We start from the raw sequence: 19,303 nt of genomic DNA, 5'->3' as shown, positions 1-19,303 counted from the left end.
TACTGAGGGCCCTGGGTTGGATTAAGGTCAAGGGCACATGCCTGGGTTTCGGGCTCAATCCCCAGTGGGGGGCGTGCAGGAAGCATCCAATCAATGATTCTCTCTCAACATTGATGTTTCTATCTCTCTCTCCCCTCTCTCTTCCTCTCTGAAATCCATAAGAAATACATTTTTAAAAAAAAGAAAGAAAGAAAGAAAGAAAGAAAGAAAGAAAGAAAGAAAGAAAGAAAGACAGACAGACAGAAAGAAAGAAAGAAAGAAAGAAAGAAAGAAAGAAAGAAAGAAAGAAAGAAAGAAAGCAGATTGGTGGTTGGTGGGAGGAATGGTGAGTAATTACTTAATGGGTACGGGGTTTTATTTTGTAATGATAAAAACATTTTGGAACTAAGATAGAGGTGGCCAATGCACAACATTGTAAGCATACTAAATGCCACTGATTTGTTTCATTTTAAAATGGTTAATTTTGGAGAATCCAAGATGGCTGCTCGGGTAAGCAACTAGCCGCAGCCGCACACAACAATTTCAATAAAATACAACTAAAATATAAAATGGACATTACCCAGAACTACAGGAAAGTCGACTGACTGGAAATTCTACAACAAGAAGCAAGGAGAAAACCAGAAGGAAGCACGGAGGAGCTGTAAAAGCCCAAGGTACGGAGACACGACGGAGGCGGAGAGGACGGAGCTGGAGAGGAGGGAGGCTGAGTGCCTGGCTGGCGTTCCCAAGCGGGAAGGAGAGAAAAGCTCCGACTGTACTGGGCCCAGCTCCAACTGCTCTGAACCCCAATTCTAGGCCAGACCCTGGGGACCCAGGCTCATCCACAGGGAGCTGGGCTGTAAGGCGGAACCCCGGGGAGCGGTGAAAGGAGGTCCCAGAGGCGCGCACATTGCGCACAGAGAAGGGCTGGCCGGCTGTGCCGCAGGATTGCCCCGGTGGGAAGGAGACAGGGGCTCCAGACTGCTCTGAACGCCACCTCCAATCCCACTACCAACTGAACTGAACCCCAATACTGGACTCATTGGGGGAGAGCATAGACAGTTTGGCAGCAGGCAAAAATCGAGGGCACCTTTCTCTCAGAGGCGCTTGCAACAAGTACTGAAGGACCCTGAGTCTCAGGAGTTGCATAGGGCAAGGCTGACGGAAGCCAAGGCTGTAGGCTCCACCCTGAAACCCCACCCCATCAGGAAAGCTGCCTGCGAAAATGCCTAAACCAAATAGATCACAAACGAAAGAAATGGAGGACAAAAAAACGACTGGATATAGAGTTCAAAACCACACTTATAAGGTTTTTCAAGAGTTTCCTAGAAAAGGCCGATAAAATAAATGAGACCTATGAGGATATGAAAAGGGATCAACAAGAAATAAAGAATACATTGTCTGAAATAAAAAATATTATACAGAGTCCTAAAAACAGAATAGAAGATCGCAAGAATCAAGTCAAAAATTTGGAACATAAAGAGCCAGAAGACACTCCTCTGCAGAAGCTAGAAGGCAAGAGAATCCAGAAAATTGAAGATGATGTAAGAAACCTCTGGGACAACTTCAAACGATCCAACATCAGAATTATGGGGGTCCCAGAAGATGAGAGAGAGCAAGATATCGAAAACATACTGAAAGAAATAGTAACAGAAAACTTCCCCCACCTGGTGAAAGAATTGGACTTACAAGTCCAGGAAGCCCGCAGAACTCCAAATAAAAGGAATCCAAAGAGGACCACACCAAGACAAATCATAATTAAGATTCCAAGAGCAAAAGACAAAGAGAGAATATTAAAAGCAGCAAAAGCTAAGCAGGTAGTTACCTATAAAAGAGCACCTATACTATTGTCAGCTGATTTCTCAACAGAAACCATGCAGGCCAGACGGGAATGGCAAGAAATATTCAAGGTGATGAATAGTAAGAACCTACAGCCAAAGATAATCTATCCAGCAAAGCTATCACTCAGATTCGAAGGTCAGATAAAGAGCTTCACTAATAAAAAAAAGCTAAAGGAGTTCATCACCACCAAACCAGAATTATATGAATTGCTGAAGGGGGTTCTTTCAGAAGAGAAAGTAAATAAAGATAAAAATTATGAACAACAAATACGTAACTATCAACAAGTGAATCTAAAAACCAAGGAAACTAAAAAAAAAAAAAATCTGAGGAACAATATTAACTGTTGAATATAATAGAATCAGAGGTATGGAAGGGGAGTGAACTGATGATTCTTGGGGAAAAGGGGAGAGGGGGATGTGGGAAGAGACTGAACATAAACTGTGCACCTATGGATGAGGACAATGGGGGGTGGGGAAAGGGCAGAGAGTGGGGTGAGAAGGGGGGGGGGAAGGAACATTTGTAATAATATGAACAATAAAAATTTATAAAAATAAAATGGTTAATTTTGTTACATAAATTTCACCTCAATAAAAATATTTTGTGGGTCTATTTCTGGGTTCTCTGTTCTATCCCTCTACCAATATTGCATAGACTTAATTGCTGTAGCTATGTGGTGAGTCTTGGGGTTGGATGGACTTATTCCTCCTACTTCGTTCTTTTTTTTTTTTTTTTCCCCAGGATTGTTTTGGCTATTCTCAGTCCTTTACCTTTCCACATAACTTTTATAATGATCTTGTATACACTTACAAACTTATGTGCTTGAATTTTGGTAGGAATTGTGTTAATACTGTAAATCAATTTGGAGAGAATTGAAATGTGTCTTGAATTTTATTGCTAATTTGTTGAGTATGCCTTTCCATTTATTTGGATCTGCTTTCATTTTTTTCATTGGTATTTTGAAGTTTGCTCTCCCTCTTTTAAGTAATTATAAATAGTGTTGTATTTTTATTTTTTAAATATTTTATTGATTTTTAGAGAGATAGGAAGGGAAATAGATGGAAACATCAATGAGAGAGAAACATCAATTGGCTGCCTTCCGCCTACCCCCTTTTTACCTAGGGATCGAGCCTGCAACATGCCCTGACCAGGAATCGAGCTGGTGACCTCTTGGTTCATGGGTCAATGCTCAACCATTGAGCTACATAAGCCAGGAAATAATATTGTATTTTTAATTTTGGTGTCCTTGTGCTAATTTTAGGTATAGAGAAATGCCATTGATTTTGTATGTTTGTCTTGTGTCCTGTAATTTTGCTAAACTCATTATTTCTAGGAGTGGTTTTGACAGATTCCTTGGGAATTTCTGGGTAAACAATTGCATCATCTGCAAATAGAGACCATTTTAATCCTTAAAAAAAAGACTACTAATAGGTAACCATTTACATAGTATGTGTGCTTGGCAATGAAAGCCTAATTTCTTTTGAGAGCCACATTTTTTAAACTGAAACTTCTTCTAACGCCACTTCTTCAAAATAGACTCACCCAGGCTGTGGTATTTTGTGGAAGAGCCACACTCAAGGGGCCAAAGAGCCGCATGTGGTTTGCTGGCCACAGGTTTAGAAGAATCTTCCTAGGATCAGCCACGTGTACAGCTCTCATCCTCTCTCCCCACCCCAACATCCTGTTTGCTCTGGGGAAATTCAGCAGCAGCCTGGCCACATGCTGTTTCTTTTCTTTTCTTTTTAAAATATATTTTTATTGATTTTTTTACAGAGAGGAAGAGAGAGGGATAGAGAGTTAGAAACATCGATGAGAGAGAATCATCAATCAGCTGCCTCTTGCACACCCCCTACTGGGGATGTGCCCGCAACCAAGGTACGTGCCCTTGACTGGAATCGAACCCGGGACCTCTCAGTCCGCAGGCCGACGCTCTATCCACTGAGCCAAACCGGTCTCGGCTGTTTCTTATCTATGAAGACAAATCAAAGGCACGTTTCTTATAGAGACAGAGACAGCCATGGTGCCCCAGTGGAGAACAGCAGTGGGGTTGGCAAGGGAGGAGGCCTTTACTAGATATCTATAATAATAAAAGCATAATATGCTAATTAGACTGGGCAGCTGAACAACCTTCTAGACATAATTCCAGACATATTCTTTTGGACAAAGCCATGGCGACAAAGGCCAAGGCAGAGGTGGTTAGGGGTGATGAGGCAGGCAGGCAAGAGGTTAGTGGTGATGAGGCAGGCAGGCAGAGGCAGTTAGGGATGATCAGGCAGGCAGATGAGTGGTTAGGAGTGATCAGGCAGGCAGGAAGAGGGGCAATCATGCAGGCAGGTGAGTAGTTATGGGCAGGAGCCTCTCCCACCTCCACAGCAGCGTTAAGCCCAGGGAGTGGGCCTAAACTGTCAGTTGGACATCCCTTGAGGGCTTCTGGACTGCAAAAGTGTACAGGCTGGGCTGAAAAACCTCCATCACACACACACACACACACACACACACACACACACACACACACACTGCACAAATTTTCGTATACCAGGCCTCTAGTAGAGCAATAAAATGTCCTGGAAACTTGAGGGGCACCTACTAACAGAAATTAGGCAAATGAAATGATGATGGAAATTTTCAATCTCACAACTTTTTCCTAGCTTCCCTCTCCATCTCCACATCCCCCATTCTCTTTCCAATTGATTGATCCCCACTTGCTATTATCTTAATTCCCTGCCAATGCCTGACACCGTGAGGAATCCATAAGGGTAGTCAGCAAGAATGAATAATGACAAGACCCAGACTCTGGAAATTGGTGAGTAGATCGATTTGCTTTTTCCCTGAAGTTTTTCCTATGTCTGAGTGGTTAAGTAACAGATAAACACCGTTCTCCATTATAGAGTCTTCTATAATTAACTTCCTATAAAGTGGTGCCTAACCAAAGGTTATTGGATGGAAGGATGGATGGCTAAATGAACACCAAGAGCAGGAGGGAATTCTGAGATGTGAATACAGCAGCGGTCGGAAGTGGAAGCCTGAAGATGGGTGGGAAGGTTGCCAAGAGTCTTTCAATAAAGAAAAGGCACGATGAGAAAGGAAATTGCCCATCCCTGATGCTCTGGAGTGGCTCTCACACAATAGCCAACCTGGCGTTTTTATCCCCATAATGTCTCTGAAAAGATTGGGCCTTGTATTCTAGGGCTGTTTTCACTTTTCACTAAGAGAGGCATTGTTTTAAAACAAAAGCCCCTTTTGAGCAATATTTTGCACAGCCTTCTGACTACCCAGTGAGTCCTCTCCAAAATTTGTTTCTCATTTCCATATTTATGTCATCCCCAACCTCAACAACATTTTTATTCTGTAAAAGAATAATAGGATCGTGTAGCTTATAGACATCTGGAGCTTGTGGTGTTTTAGCAATACAGATCTGGAGTGTCAAAATCTAAAAAGATAAAACGTGTAGTCATTTTATTTCTCTGCCTGTGCGATGAAAATGCCAATACACATTGCAAACTGTGACATCAAAAGGTCATTTAAATAAATGAAATATTGTTCTGCATCTTGTGTGCTTAATTATGCACTCCCAGATCTAATTTTAGCTTGAAAAGCCACCTGATTTATTCTAGAATTATACCTGTCAGGAACAGTTACTTTAAATTATATCAAAGTGAAGGATTTTTACATTTGACTTTTTAAAAAAGTAAAACCTATCCATATCTGGTACCTTTCTTAAGTAGAATCTGGCATTTGATAGCATATTTTATTATTTTATTTCAAGTCAGTATTCAAGGAAAGCTTTTGAAACCATTTTGATTACCCTGACAGCTGAAATGAAATTTTTACATTTTGATTACCCTGACAGTTGAAATGAAATTTTTACATGAATAGCATATTTGGAGGCTGGATCTGGTTGACACAATGAATGCAACAATGGAAATAATTTTACAGCAGCCCAGCCTACTATATTAGCTTCATGTAAATTTTATATCCGACAGGTTTTTTAAAAAACACTCTTCTTCTAAAAGAAACCAGTAGCTTTCCATTTTTTTTTTCTGTTGCTCAAGAAAAAATCAAAAGCTTGGAAGGTGTGAATAGTTACCAGAGTCCCAGAAACTCATTGCCCAGCATCCTATCTTAGAATTCTTTTCAGAGGTGTTAGAAGGGAAGGATGTCCTGGGGACCACACAATTAGGAAATTTGTCCATTTTCAGAATAACAGTAGATTCCTGTAGAGACTTAACAAATTGTGCTTGAACATGTGAAAATGCCCGCAATAAAAATCTGCCCTCTCAAATCTGTTCTAATCAACAAAGCAGTGGCTGCAGATTCAAATTGGCAATCAAATTCAAGATGCATTTCAGATTTTCTTCCCCATTTACATAGCTTGGTAGAAGGATGAAGGACAGGAAACAACCCCTTCATTTCATCATGATGCCTGTGGTAAGCAGGGTCATGGTCCCCCAAAGATGTCCACATCCTCATCCCCAAAACCGGTGAATATGTTACATTAAGTGGTAAAAGGGAATTAAGGTTGCAGATGAAATTAAGGTTAATAAGCAACCCTAAGATAGAGAGGTTAGCCAAAACTGGTTTGGCTCAGTGGATAGAGCGTCAGCCTGTGGACTGAAAGGTCCCGGGTTCAATTCTGGTCAAGGGCGTGTACCTTGGTTGCAGGCACATTCCCAGTAGGGGGTGTGCAAGAGGCAGCTGATCAATGATTCTCTCTCATTGATGTTTCTAACTCTCTATCCCTCTCTCTTCCTCTCTGTAAAAAAACAATAAAATATAGATTTTTAAAAAAGATAGGGAGGTTATTCTGGCTTGTGCAGATAGACCTAAAGTAACCAGAGGGGTTCTTAAAAGTGGACTTTAAGATGGAGGAAGGGGCCATAAGCCAAAGAATGCAGGCAGCCTCTACAACCTGGAAAAGGTGAGGAGCAGATGTTCAACTAGAGCCTCTAGGAGGGAACCCAGTCCTGCTGACACCCTGATCCTAGCTCAGTGAATCCGTGTCAGATCTGTGTAGTATATAAAAGCTGACTGGTCGCTATGACACACACTGACCACTAGGGGATAGACGCTCAACGCAGGAGCTACTCCCTGGTGGTCAGTGAGCACCCACAGCAGGAGCACTGCTCAGCTGATTGACGGGCACCAGATGCTGGGCTCATGGCTGGCTAACACAACTGCAGTGGGGCCCACAGCAGAGAGGCAGCAAGCCTACCGAGAAGGGGGGGGGGGTTGGGGGGGCAGCGGCAGGCACTACTACATCCCTCAGGGGATAATTGGACTGCCAGTTTCAGATGATCCCCGAAGGCCATGCTGAGGAACCCCATCAGTGCATGGAGAGCCTCTAGTAAAACTATCAAGTAATTTGTGTTCTTTCAAGTCACTAAGTTTGCACTCATTTGTTACAGCAGAGATAGGAAACTAATACAACGCTCAACAGCTCCTTGAGTGCATGGTTTCTTTTGCTCCCATACCCATGCATAGCACAGGCTCCAAATCTGCATGCCAGCTCAACAGCCCAGCCCAGGAGCAGGACCCCCAGATCAAGGCTTCACAACAAACAGAACAGGCACAGTAGTCCATGTTTATTGATTACTGCAGCTTCCAACACAACAGGATTCAGGTCATTTTTATAGGCAGGCTTGGATCAGCCCAGTGCTGAGGTTAACCAAGGTTGTCATGTCATTGCCATTATACATACACTGAGTGGCCAGATTATTATGATCTCTGAACAAATAATAATCTGGCCACTCTTGAATGAATAATAATCTGGTAAATAAGGATTTATTTGCCACTGATATATATAGTAGAGGCCTGGTGCATGAATTTGTGCATTGATGGGGTCTGGCCAGCCTACTGGAGGGGATATGGGCAGTTGGCTGGCCTGCCTACTGGTTGAACTCCTGGTCGAGGGGACAATTTGCATATTAGCCTTTTATTATATATGATATACACTGAGTGGCCAGATTATTATGCATTCAGAGATCTAATAATCTGGCCACGCAGTGTATATATCCATATTCTAAATCTGAGTAATCTGTTATTATTTTATTATTAGGTGCAAGTAGAGTCCCTTCCCTACAGACATCAAAGACCAAGTCAGTACTTGCTTTCCCCAGACCTGGGCAGCTAGGGAAAACATGGTACAGGACAGAAGCTCAGCTAATCAGGAGGCCAAGAACAAGTTTGAGATTCCTGCCAATATTATTGGTTATAACAGCATTCACTACCCATTGAGAAGAGCAGTGGAGCTCAAAGACCCTGGCCCATATTTTCTGTGGTTCTACCTGTCCAGAGTCCCTTCATTTCAGTGCATTTTCTGAGTCTGCTTTAACAGCTTTCCCATCTATCCCATTAAACACTTGATATTCCTTTTCTGCTTAAGATAAACACAGTCAGTTTATGTCACGAGCCCTAACTGGATCAGCAATTACTACCAGGAGAAGGCTTCAGACAGCAGGTCTTCTGGAGTTGAGGGGAATCTAGGATTGATTACATTACCTAGCTGAAGTAAAGGCAGTGAGCATTCAAGAATGGAAATTTGGTAACTCCTGGCCAAGAGTGGAAAGCAACCAACCAAGTTCTAATTTTTGAAGTATCTACTGAAAAGCAAGCTTTGAGGGACCACACTGGTACTGCCATATATAACAACCTGAGAAATCAGGACTGAAGAGTGATGTGACTAATATTTAAAAATTTAAAGAGAATAACATTCAAATTATTAATTCATGGCTGAAATAAAAAACTGAAGCTGGGACTTTCTATGTCTGTGCTGAAAAGAATGAGTTTTTGTCGCAGCAATATAAAGCTAGCCAAAATCAAACCTGCACTTTAATGCAGAGCTAATCTATAATGTCGATTGAATCACAGCCTCAGCAAATCCCTTCTATAAATGTTGGGCATCAATAAAGAGCCTACCTTGAGAATTGCAGTGGTGTTGACTAGAAGGATGTCAAGAACTCAAACACCCAAATCCCAAACTCCACTGGACATTTGTTTACAGCTCAAGCCACCCTTTCTCCCACATCTTGAAACTGGACAACAAATGGGCCTAGGCTGCCTGTCACTACTTGAACCAATTAGGCAGAGACAGGGTTGAATCTTATATGAGCATTTATTTCAATACTGCTGGCAGTATGGGGTAGCAGCAGGTCATCCACAAAAATCTGCTCTATAGGCCAGCTGGTTACATAGGACTAGAGGCCCGGTGCACAGATTTGTGCACTGGTGGGGTCCCTTGGCCTGGCCTGCACCCTCTCGCAATCCAGGACCCCTCAGGGGATGTCAAACTGCTGGTTTTGGCCTGATCCCCACAGGCCAGGCCAAGGGACCCCACTGGTGCACAAATCTGTGCACCAGGCCTCTAGTATGCATATAACATCTTTGGTTAATCTCTTCCTCCTCCCCCCCCTTCCCTCTGAGATTCATCAGTCTGTTCCATGTTTCCATGCCTGTGCATTGAGCATCTGCCCCCTGGTGATCCTTTTACAGTAGCTACCAGTGGAACAGTCGAACTGTAGCTTGGGCTTATATATATATATATATAGATGGGACAAAGATTACATGGAGAAGTAGGCCATGCAGACTGGGGTGGGACTCCATTGTTTGGTCAATAAGGTTAATCTTTCCATGATAATAGATAGTTCTTGAATGAGAATGGACTGCATTCCAAGGTTAATTGGGGGCGCTCCCCCCCCCCCATACAACTCCCAGCCAGGTTAGAATGTCCTTTATTTCACCAGAACAAGGCTAACACGGTTAACAGAGCATGATTAATATTTCCTATAACCATAGCTAGAGCCCAATATCCTATTTTTGCCCTTAACGATCTGATGGGGCAGTCTGGAGACTCTCTCTTTTCTTGTCAGAGTTGCCTTACATAGGGACCCTATGTTAGTTCACAGACCCTGAGCTCCCTAATGAAGGAAAGCCTGGGGCCTTAAAGAAGAATCCTGAAATTACTTCTCACACACACACACACACACACACACACACACACACACACACCAACACACCAACCTTCTACCTATCCTTTCCCAAAGGGGCCTGTCAATATTTATTTACCAAAGAAACTGCACTGGGCAATGAAAAACACCTAGCCTTTTAGAGATTATTGAACACTGGATCTGAATTAACACCACTGCCACTCACTAAACAGAGGGGAGGCTTAGAAGATTCAGGTAATAAAGGAGGTTGAGTCCAATTTCTAGTGTGCTTTTATTATCTTTTTAATCCTCACCTGAGGATACTTTTCCATTGATTTTTAGAGAAACTGGAAGGGAGAGGAAGAGACAGAAACATGGATGTGAGAGAGACAAATTGATTGGTTGATTCCCACATGCATCATGAGCTGGACCAGGGATCAAACCTGCAACCAAGGTATGTGTCCTTGACCAGAATAGAACCTGGACCCTTCAATCCATGGGCCATTGCTCTATCCACTGAGAGAAACTGGCTAGAGCCCACATGTGCTTTTAAAAGGACATAATGACAGCCCTAGCTGGTTTGACTCAGTGGTAAGAACGTCGGCCTGTGGACTGAAAAGTTCCAGGTTGATTCCAGTTGGGGGCACGTAAGGGGTATGCAGGAGGCAGCTGATGAGTGATTCTCTCTCTAATCATTGATGTTTCTATCTCTCCTCTCCCTTCCTCTCTGAAATCAATTTTTTAAATGTATATATATTTTTAAATGGACACAATGACACTGAATTCAGCCCGTGGTGGTTTACCTATTTGCTAAGGATTTATTTACCACTGATAAAATCCCATTGTATCTAATCCACAGGTAAAATGAGCCAAATGGAAGCCCCCAGGGTTACTGACCCCTTCCACTCAAAATGGGAAATAAAGAACAATACTATATATGAGGGAAAGAGAGCAATTAGTATCATTGTGAAATTCCTAAGAAATGCAGAGGGTGATTCTTAGTACATCCCCACTTTAACTTTTTCAGTTGTGCAGAGGAGGGGGTTTCTTAGAGGAGGATGGTGGGTTAACATAAGCTTCATCAGGGGTGGCTCCTATTGCAGTTGCATTTCTAGATGTGGCCCATTTACTAGGGAAGGTTAACCCATTGCCTGATGTCTAATCCTGTATTTCCCCCAGGAGCAATGGTTCAACATTCACAAATTCGGTGTTCAAGGTTCCTTTATGGAACATAATTACCACAGATAATAAAAATCACTGTGTTTAAATCACCAAGAATTGTGCTGAAGTACTGCTGGAAAGAATGACAGAAAGCCTGAAGATACTTTTCTTTTCAAGGAAGAACATTGACCCGGGCATCTGGAGATGACTGCAAAAAGAAAGAGTAGAAGGTGGTGAAGTCTGTAACTGGAGGATTTTACGAGGGCAGAAGAAAGTTTTGGAGGTATTATTAAGGAGCAATTAAATACAAGAAATGGGCCAATATCAGAAATGTGAATAGAGTGGTGAAGGCCTGGGGGGGGGGCAGTGGGGAGGTATAGGCTAGAGGGGGTCAATGGGAGAAAAAGGGGACATGTGTAATACTTTCAACAATAAAGATTACAAAATATCTAATAAATAATAAACTCACTGTATATCCTATATAATAAAAGGCTAATATGCAAATTGTCCCCTCCACCAGGAGTTCAACCAGCAGGAAGGCTGGCCAACCGCCCATGTCCCCTCCCCCTGACCAGGCTGGCCGGACCCCACCCATGACCCATGCATGAATTCATGCACCTGGCTATATACACACACACACACACACACACACACACACACACACACACACACTGAGTGGCCAGATAAGTATGCATTCAGAGATCATAATAATCTGGTGTATATATATATAGGGTGGGGCAAAAATAGGTTTACAGTTGTGAATACATTAAACAGAGTTTATTCTTGTATTATTTATTAATTATTGTATTATTTCCCATATGAACAGCTGTAAACCTACTTTGGCCCCACCCTGTACAAACATATATTTGGTTCTTGACTAGCCTCCAACCTCACCATGCCCATGGTCATCCTTCCTCCCACCTATAACGGAAACCCTGACTCTCCTCTCCCCAAAACTATAATAGCAGCTCACACCTCTTCTAAACCTCCACATTTGGAAAAAGAAAAGATTACCTGCAGAGTACAGAAGTATATATTTCTGTTTACAACTCAATGACACAAAATATAATCCATTTTCCTTTGCTATTTCTATGCCCAACGAAAACAAAGGTAACCTTTTGAGGGAAATTGTTTCCTAAAGGAAAAAACATATTAGAATTTTGTAGCAGACTTTCAGGTGACCTATACAGATGTATAAAAATAGGGCTTCCATCTATATTAGATAACTAACCCAAAAAGAGCAAAACATAATCAAATTGCAGTAGCACTCCTCAATTTCATTTAACCTTTGAGAGGCCTGGTAGATATTCTCTTAAAATTAATTTCCCCCAGTGATTCTCCAAGGAACAGAGAGAAATAGAACTTAAATTTACATGTATGCATGCAAATTTATGCACATACTGTAGTTAATTTGCCTTTGTTTCTTCTACCACAAAGAATTCTAGACTGCTTATGAAGTCTTTTCAGCTTAAAAGAAAATCTTTAGAGAAGGTGCTTTTTCTGAAAAACTCAAGGATTAGTGCCCAATCATGAAGTACTTTTGAAAAAAATTCACCAAAAAAATGTAAAATTTACTCTGCCCTCATAATTAAGCCTGCTTGACTGAGTTTTCTTTAAAGTCTCAGCAATTATGAGATTCTTGATTAAAAATTCACCAGAAGTTTGATATCTAATGAATGGTTCAAAAAAAAATACTTGGATTTGTGTTTCTATACTTATTTTGGGTTTGTCAGTTAATTCTTTTAAAAATCTTCAAGTAGAAATCAAAAAATGTAGTAATCAATTTGATAAGGTTCTCCTACCTTTGGGAACAGGAAAAACAATAAATTGTCAGCACTAACCAGAAAAGATTGAATAGCTAATTGGCCTGAACTTTAATAGAAGAGCTGACCTAGGGGACATTAGGGAGTGGTGTTTAATGGGGGAACTGGGGAAGGGGAGGGGGGTGGAGGGAGAGTGAACTAATTTATATTAGAATTATTTTAAAGGCATACTTGGAACTCGTGCTTGATTAAATTTAAGAAAGAGAAATATTGCCAAGGACTGGCACAAGGAGAGGGAAGCAAGCATTCTTGTACACAGCTGGCAGCATTATGAATTGGGTCTAACTTCCTGGAAGGCAATTGGGCAATAGATGTCTTCCAAACACAGACAGTGGGGTGGTGAGGGCCTGGGGTGGGGGGAGGGGTCGATGGGAAGGAAAGGGGAGATATGTAATCCTTTCAACGATATATATATATTGGGTCGGCAATATATATATATTCAATATATATATTTCTTTAAATTTTTTTTTTTTAAACTCCGCAGACAGTGATATAGGGCTAGTGTTGCAGGATTTTATGTATATATTTATTGACTTTTTACAGAGAGGAAGAGAAAGGGATAGAGAGTTAGAAACATCGACAAGAGCCAAAACCGGTTTGGCTCAGCGGTAGAGCGTCGGTCTGCGGACTGAAAGGTCCCAGGTTCGATTCCGGTCAAGGGCATGTACGTTGGTTGCGGGCACATCCCTGAAAGGGGATGTGCAGGAGGCAGCTGGTCGATGTTTCTCTCTCATCAACGTTTCTAGTTCTCTATCTCTCTCCCTTCCTCTCTGTAAAAAATCAATAAAATATATAAAAAAAATAAAATAAAATAACCAAGTCATTTAAAAAAAAAAGAAAAGAAAAAAAGAAACATCGACGAGAGAGAATCATCGACCAGCTGCCTCTTGCACACCCCCTACTGGGGATGTGCCACAACCAAGGTACATGCCCTTGACCGGAATCGAACCTGGGACCTTTCAGTCCGCAGGCCGACTCTCTATCCACTGAACCAAACCGGTTTTGGCAACAATAATTTTTTTTTTTGAAAAAAGAAAATAAAGGGAGGGAAACTAAGTTTATAAAATTTCAAACCAAAATGTTAACCATTTGCCTGCTGCCAGTTGTTCTTTTCTATTTGCCAGACACTGTCCCACCACCCAGCTGAGTGTCTGGACTTTGAGGCTACAGAGCTGGACTGGAACTTTCCAGGGAGGGGTTAGCTTGCACACCAATGCTCATAGCAGCAATGTTCCCAATCACCGTGAAAACAACCCAAGAGCCCATCAACAGATGGCTGGATAGACAAAATGTGCTCCATACAAACAGTGGAATGTTATTCAGCCATAAAAGTGCTTGAGATTCGGATGCATGCCATAACATGGATGAACTGTGAAAACATTCTACTAAGAGAACTAAGCAGACACAATAAAAGAAATACTGTGTGATTCCACTTACATGAAGTACCTAGAATCGGCAGAGGTGTCAGCCTTGAAGAATCACTGTTTATGGGGGGGGAAAATCAGGGAAAAAATGGAGGAGAAATGTCCCTTGGAGATATAGCAATAGAGGACAAGAAAGAAGAAAGTAAAGATAAGAAACCTGCAGAAACAAAAAGAAATAAAGACATCTTAACCACTCCCAGTCCAACCCACCACGATCATCACAATATTATCTATTAAAGATACTACACTTTATTATTTCCAACAAAAAATTCATCATTGACCAGGACTTCCACTTGGAATTTATTTCTTAAAAATAAAGGATATAATAACATGTTACACATCGTTGTTACTTTGTGGCTAAAATTAGAGAAAATGAAAAACAATCAAAACACCTATCAATAAAGAATTGTTTAAATAAATGGGTCTTTCTTCTGCCATCTTCCCCAGCTTCAGCCTATTCTCAACACAATAGCCCGCATCATCTCATTAAAGTGCGTGACCTGGTGGTCACGTGACTGCCGTGCTTAAACCCTCCAGAGGTTCCCCTCACTCGGGATCAAAGCCAAATACTCCTTACGGCCTAGGGCCACATTCTGCATGGTGTGGAGCTGCCATTTCAGTGGTTCTTCCCTGAACAAGTGTATGTGCATCAGGTAATCTGTGGTCTTCACTGAGAGACAGAAGAAGCTAGAATCTTCAGCGGCTCCTTTGTGAGATTCCATTTGATATTTGCCTTGACAGACACACTCCCACGTACATTTTTTACATTCTCTTCAGAACTGTAATTATATTAGAGACACTGAACAGAAAGCTGTTTCCCTCAATCATCACCAGGCAGCTATAATCTCTCACCTGGATCCCTGCAAAGCTGCCTACCCAGTCTTCTGACAGCCACCTCAGTGCCCTCTAAATTATTCTCCACAGTATAGTCAAATTAACCTCTTTAAAAAACAAAAACAAAAACAAAAAACAGTCATGCCCTAGCCGGTTATGCTCAGTGAATAGAACGTTGGCCTGTGGACCAAAGGGTCCTGGGTTCGATTTCAGTCAAGGGCACATACCTCGGTTGCAGGCTCCTCCCCAGCCCGGGTCCTGGTGGGGGCATGCAGGAGCCAAACAATCGAAGTGTTTCTCTCACATTGCTATTTCTCTCTGTCTTTCTCTCTAACTTCCACTCTCTAAAAATCAATGGAAAGCCCTGACTGGTTTGGCTCAGTGGATAGAGCGTTAGCCTGTGGATTGAAAGGTTCCAGGTTCAATTCTGGTCAAGGGCATGTTCCTTGGTTGTGGGCACATTCCCAGTAGGGAGTGTGCAGGAAGCAGCTGATCAATGTTTCTCTCTCATCGATGTTTCTAACTCTCTCTCCCTTTCTGTAAAAAATCAATATATTTAAAAAATAAATAGAATAAAATAAAAATTAATGGAAAAATATCCTCAGGTGATGATTAAAATAATAAATAAATAAATAAATACATACATACATACATACATACATACACAGTCACAATTTCTCCATGCTTAAAACTTATTAATGCCTTCCCACTTCTCCACAGATGAAGATCCAAATTCCTGATGGTGAAGGTTCTAAACAGTGCTAGGCAATGGGAATATATTGGGAGCCATGTATGTAATTTTAAATTTGTTAGTAGCCATATTTTCTCAAAATTTTTCAGAAAGGTAAACTAATTTTATACTATATTTTATTTTAGTCAATCTATTCAAACTATTATCATCTCCATATATAATCAAAAATTTAAGTAGATCTTCAATATTCTCACTACAAAAAAAAAGTTATGTGTAGTGATGTATGTGTTACCTGTGGTAATCATTTCACAATATATTTGTGTATCAAATCATCACTGTAAAGCCCCTGAAATGAGTGTTTGTCCCAAGTCTTCCTCACTCAGAAGGCACTGTTTCCAGATTGCATAATATGTGACAGGGAAGTGAGGGGAGGAAAGCCCTGGATTTTTCGGTTGGTGGCCCTGGGCATGGGGCCAACTCCGCCAGTCACTACTCTTGTCACCTCAGTGAGCAGCTGTACTATTGTAAGATGCAGCATGCTTCTGCGAAAGCAGGTTTATAAAAACTGTCCTTTTGAAATTTCTGGGCAGCCCTGTGAGAATATGTTCTTCAATTTAAAATGCTCCACGGGCCGGTCAGTGTGGTTCAGTGGTTGAACGTGGACCTATAATCTAGGAGGTCACAGGTTCGATTCCGGATCAGGGCACATGCTCGGGTTGTGGGCTCCATCCCCAGTGTGGGGCATGCAGGTGACAGCTGATCAAATATTCTCTCTCATCATTGATGTTTCTACATCTCTCTCCCTCTCCCTCCCTCTCTGAAATCAATTTTTTAGAAAAAATTAAAAAATAAAATAAAATGCTCCACGGAGCTGCTAATTATTGCCTTCCTTGCTAGTTTTCATTTGCACTTTGCCCTAATGTTTAAGTTAATTCAGTGGGATCTGCAAATTATCCCCCAGTTGCTAGAAGACAAAGAACTACTTGAGCCTCTTCAATTCGCCTGGAGGCATGTACACAGTAAACTCCATATAAGCACTTGATACATTTATTCCCTGAGTGTCTTGACTGACCTTTCTCCAACAGGTGATCGCAATAGCTTGATATACAATAAAGTATGTTATTGCTAAAGTTGGCACAAAATCTAAGGGTGACACTTGTTCTCTTCTTTAAACTTATCCTTTACTTTCTTTCAATTTTCCACAAAGAACATATATCGCTATGATATTTGAGGGACAGTCTTTTTGAAAAAGAAAAAAAAAACTTGAATGCTGATTTTATTTTAGACCATTATAGCACATACTTTCAAAACCCCAAGTAGCAAGCCCTGTGATAAAAGCTTTGTATATAGTAATCTTCTCGACGACTCTATGAGGCAGGTATTATTATCTTACTCCCTTTTACAGATGAGAAAATAGACACACAATGATTAAGCAGTCTACCAAGGGTCACACAACTAGTAAGTGATGGAGCTGGGATTTGAACCCAAGCACTTTGATGTCAGGGTTCATGCTTTTAATAGTATTCCAAGGACAAAGTACTAGAGGCCCAGTGCACAAAATTCTGTTCCATGTTTCTGTTCACTCTGGCCTGCACTCCACGGCAGGCGTCCCCAACAGCAGCCTCATGTCCCGGTGCCACAAGTCCTTGCCCCTGTCCCCAACCACCGGCTTCTGCGCACGCACAGCCTGTTGAATGGTCATGACTGGGACACTGTTAGGACCAATTAGCATATTACCTCTTTAGAGAGAGAGATTTTAAAAGACACCTCCATAAAGCTGCTCCAATTAGCATTTCTCCTTGCTCTCTAGGGGCTCCCTTGGGTTGTGCAACCCTTTGAAGAAAAGTGTTCAAAGCCTCTACAACTGCACCAGGAGAAACAATTGTGTGCTTTGGGTCAGTAGTTTTCAACAGGGGGCGCTATTTCCCTCAGGGGCATTTGGCAGTATTTAGATATTTGTATTTGTTACAACTGGAGGAAGGGTACTGGCATCTAGTGGGGAGAGGCCAAGGATGCTACTAAACATCCCACAGGGTACAGGACAGCCCCACGACACAGAACTATCTGGTTGAAAATGTCAATAGTGACATGGTTGAGAAACCCTACCTTGGGTTCAGCATGAGCCCTCGTGGGTCCTAAGGATGCACCCACAGCTCCACCCAGAGCTGCTACATGGTTGGATCAGTCACGTGCTCTGGGAAGAATCCATCTCTAGGTAACAAGCCCTAATTTTCTCTATACATCTGAAATCTCAGTAATGTTTGTGGCGCCTCCCACAATTCCCCGGTTTGTATAGACAAACTAAGCTCTAAATAGGAGCTTGGTTTCAGGGGGGAAAAAATGATCTTACTGCTTCTTTATGTTCAATCCTACTGATCTGAGAGCAATTTTCTCAGAAGAGAGGAGTGCTTAAAGGTGTTTATAGCAATCCAGTTAACAGGCTCAGAAATAATAATAATTTAAAAAATGGCTTCCAATGGAGAATTGCATTGTAGGACTTCGGTGCGAACCATCCAAACTCTTTCAATAAAATGTACCTTAGTTACAAGGAATAAATGACAGGCATTCGGTTTTAACAAAATGACATTTGTTCTGTGGAAGGAAAGAATTTCTCACTGTCAGAGAGAACACCAAGAACCAAGGGAATGAAACTCCACAGACATTGATTGCTATGGCAGATCCTCAACAAAAGCCACAGGAAATGAGAGCCTTGATCTAGTTGCTCATCTTACCAGGCATTTTAGCAATGCTAATTAGAAGAGAGTAGCAGGTATTTCCCTAGCTTGAAAGATGAACTAAAATTTATCTAGGAAATTTACTTCTGAAATTTTCACAGAAGGAATCAATAGCAAAGGGGCTTTTTATTAACCCTGGACTTGAATCCTTACCTGTTCGCTTTCTTCTAGTCCTTGATGCTGGTAGCTAGGAACATCCTCCTCACTCAGAATCTGAAGTTCCTCATTTAAGAGTGAGGCAGCTGAAACCGGTGTGGCTCAGTGGATAGAGCGTCGGCCTGCAGACTGAAAGGTCCCAGGTTCGATTCCGGCCAAGGGAATGTACCTTGGTCACGGACACATCCCCAGTGGGGTGGGGGGGGGGTTTGCAGGAGGCAGCTGATCGATGTTTCTCTCTCATCAATATTTCTGACTCTATCCTTCTCTCTTCCGCTCTGTAAAAAATCAATAAAATATATTTTTTTCAAAGAGTGAGGCAGAGAGAGCAACAAGGAAGTGAAGGAACCACTGCTCCAGCTGCTCTTTGCCTTACTTTGAAAGCTTTTCTCCACTTTTTCCCAGATCCTGAGACTTCTGAACACCTCCTCTCCCTGCCCTCTATTTCCATCTTCTCTCTTCTTCCTTTCCCTGCCCCCCTCCCCCCCCCCCCCCCGCCTCTGGACTCCAGAGCCCCTGGAGGGCAGAGGGGGACTAGCAGGAACCCCAGATGTGGGATGGAGATATAGCTAGTGTTATGGGAGAAGGTGCATCTCTCCCTCTACTCGACCTCTCCTCCCACCTCCCACCTCCCAGTATTTGCTGTGTGACTCAAAATAGAATTTGGAACCAAAAGTCCTCTATTCTGGTCATTCTCTTGGTGCAAGGCCAGCTCTGGGATTTAGACTCATCCAAGAAA

Source organism: Pipistrellus hanaki, assembly GCF_964339955.1.
Source record: "Pipistrellus hanaki genome assembly, chromosome: X".
Classification (NCBI taxonomy): Eukaryota; Metazoa; Chordata; class Mammalia; order Chiroptera; family Vespertilionidae; genus Pipistrellus; species Pipistrellus hanaki.
This window is presented reverse-complemented; position numbering follows the sequence as displayed.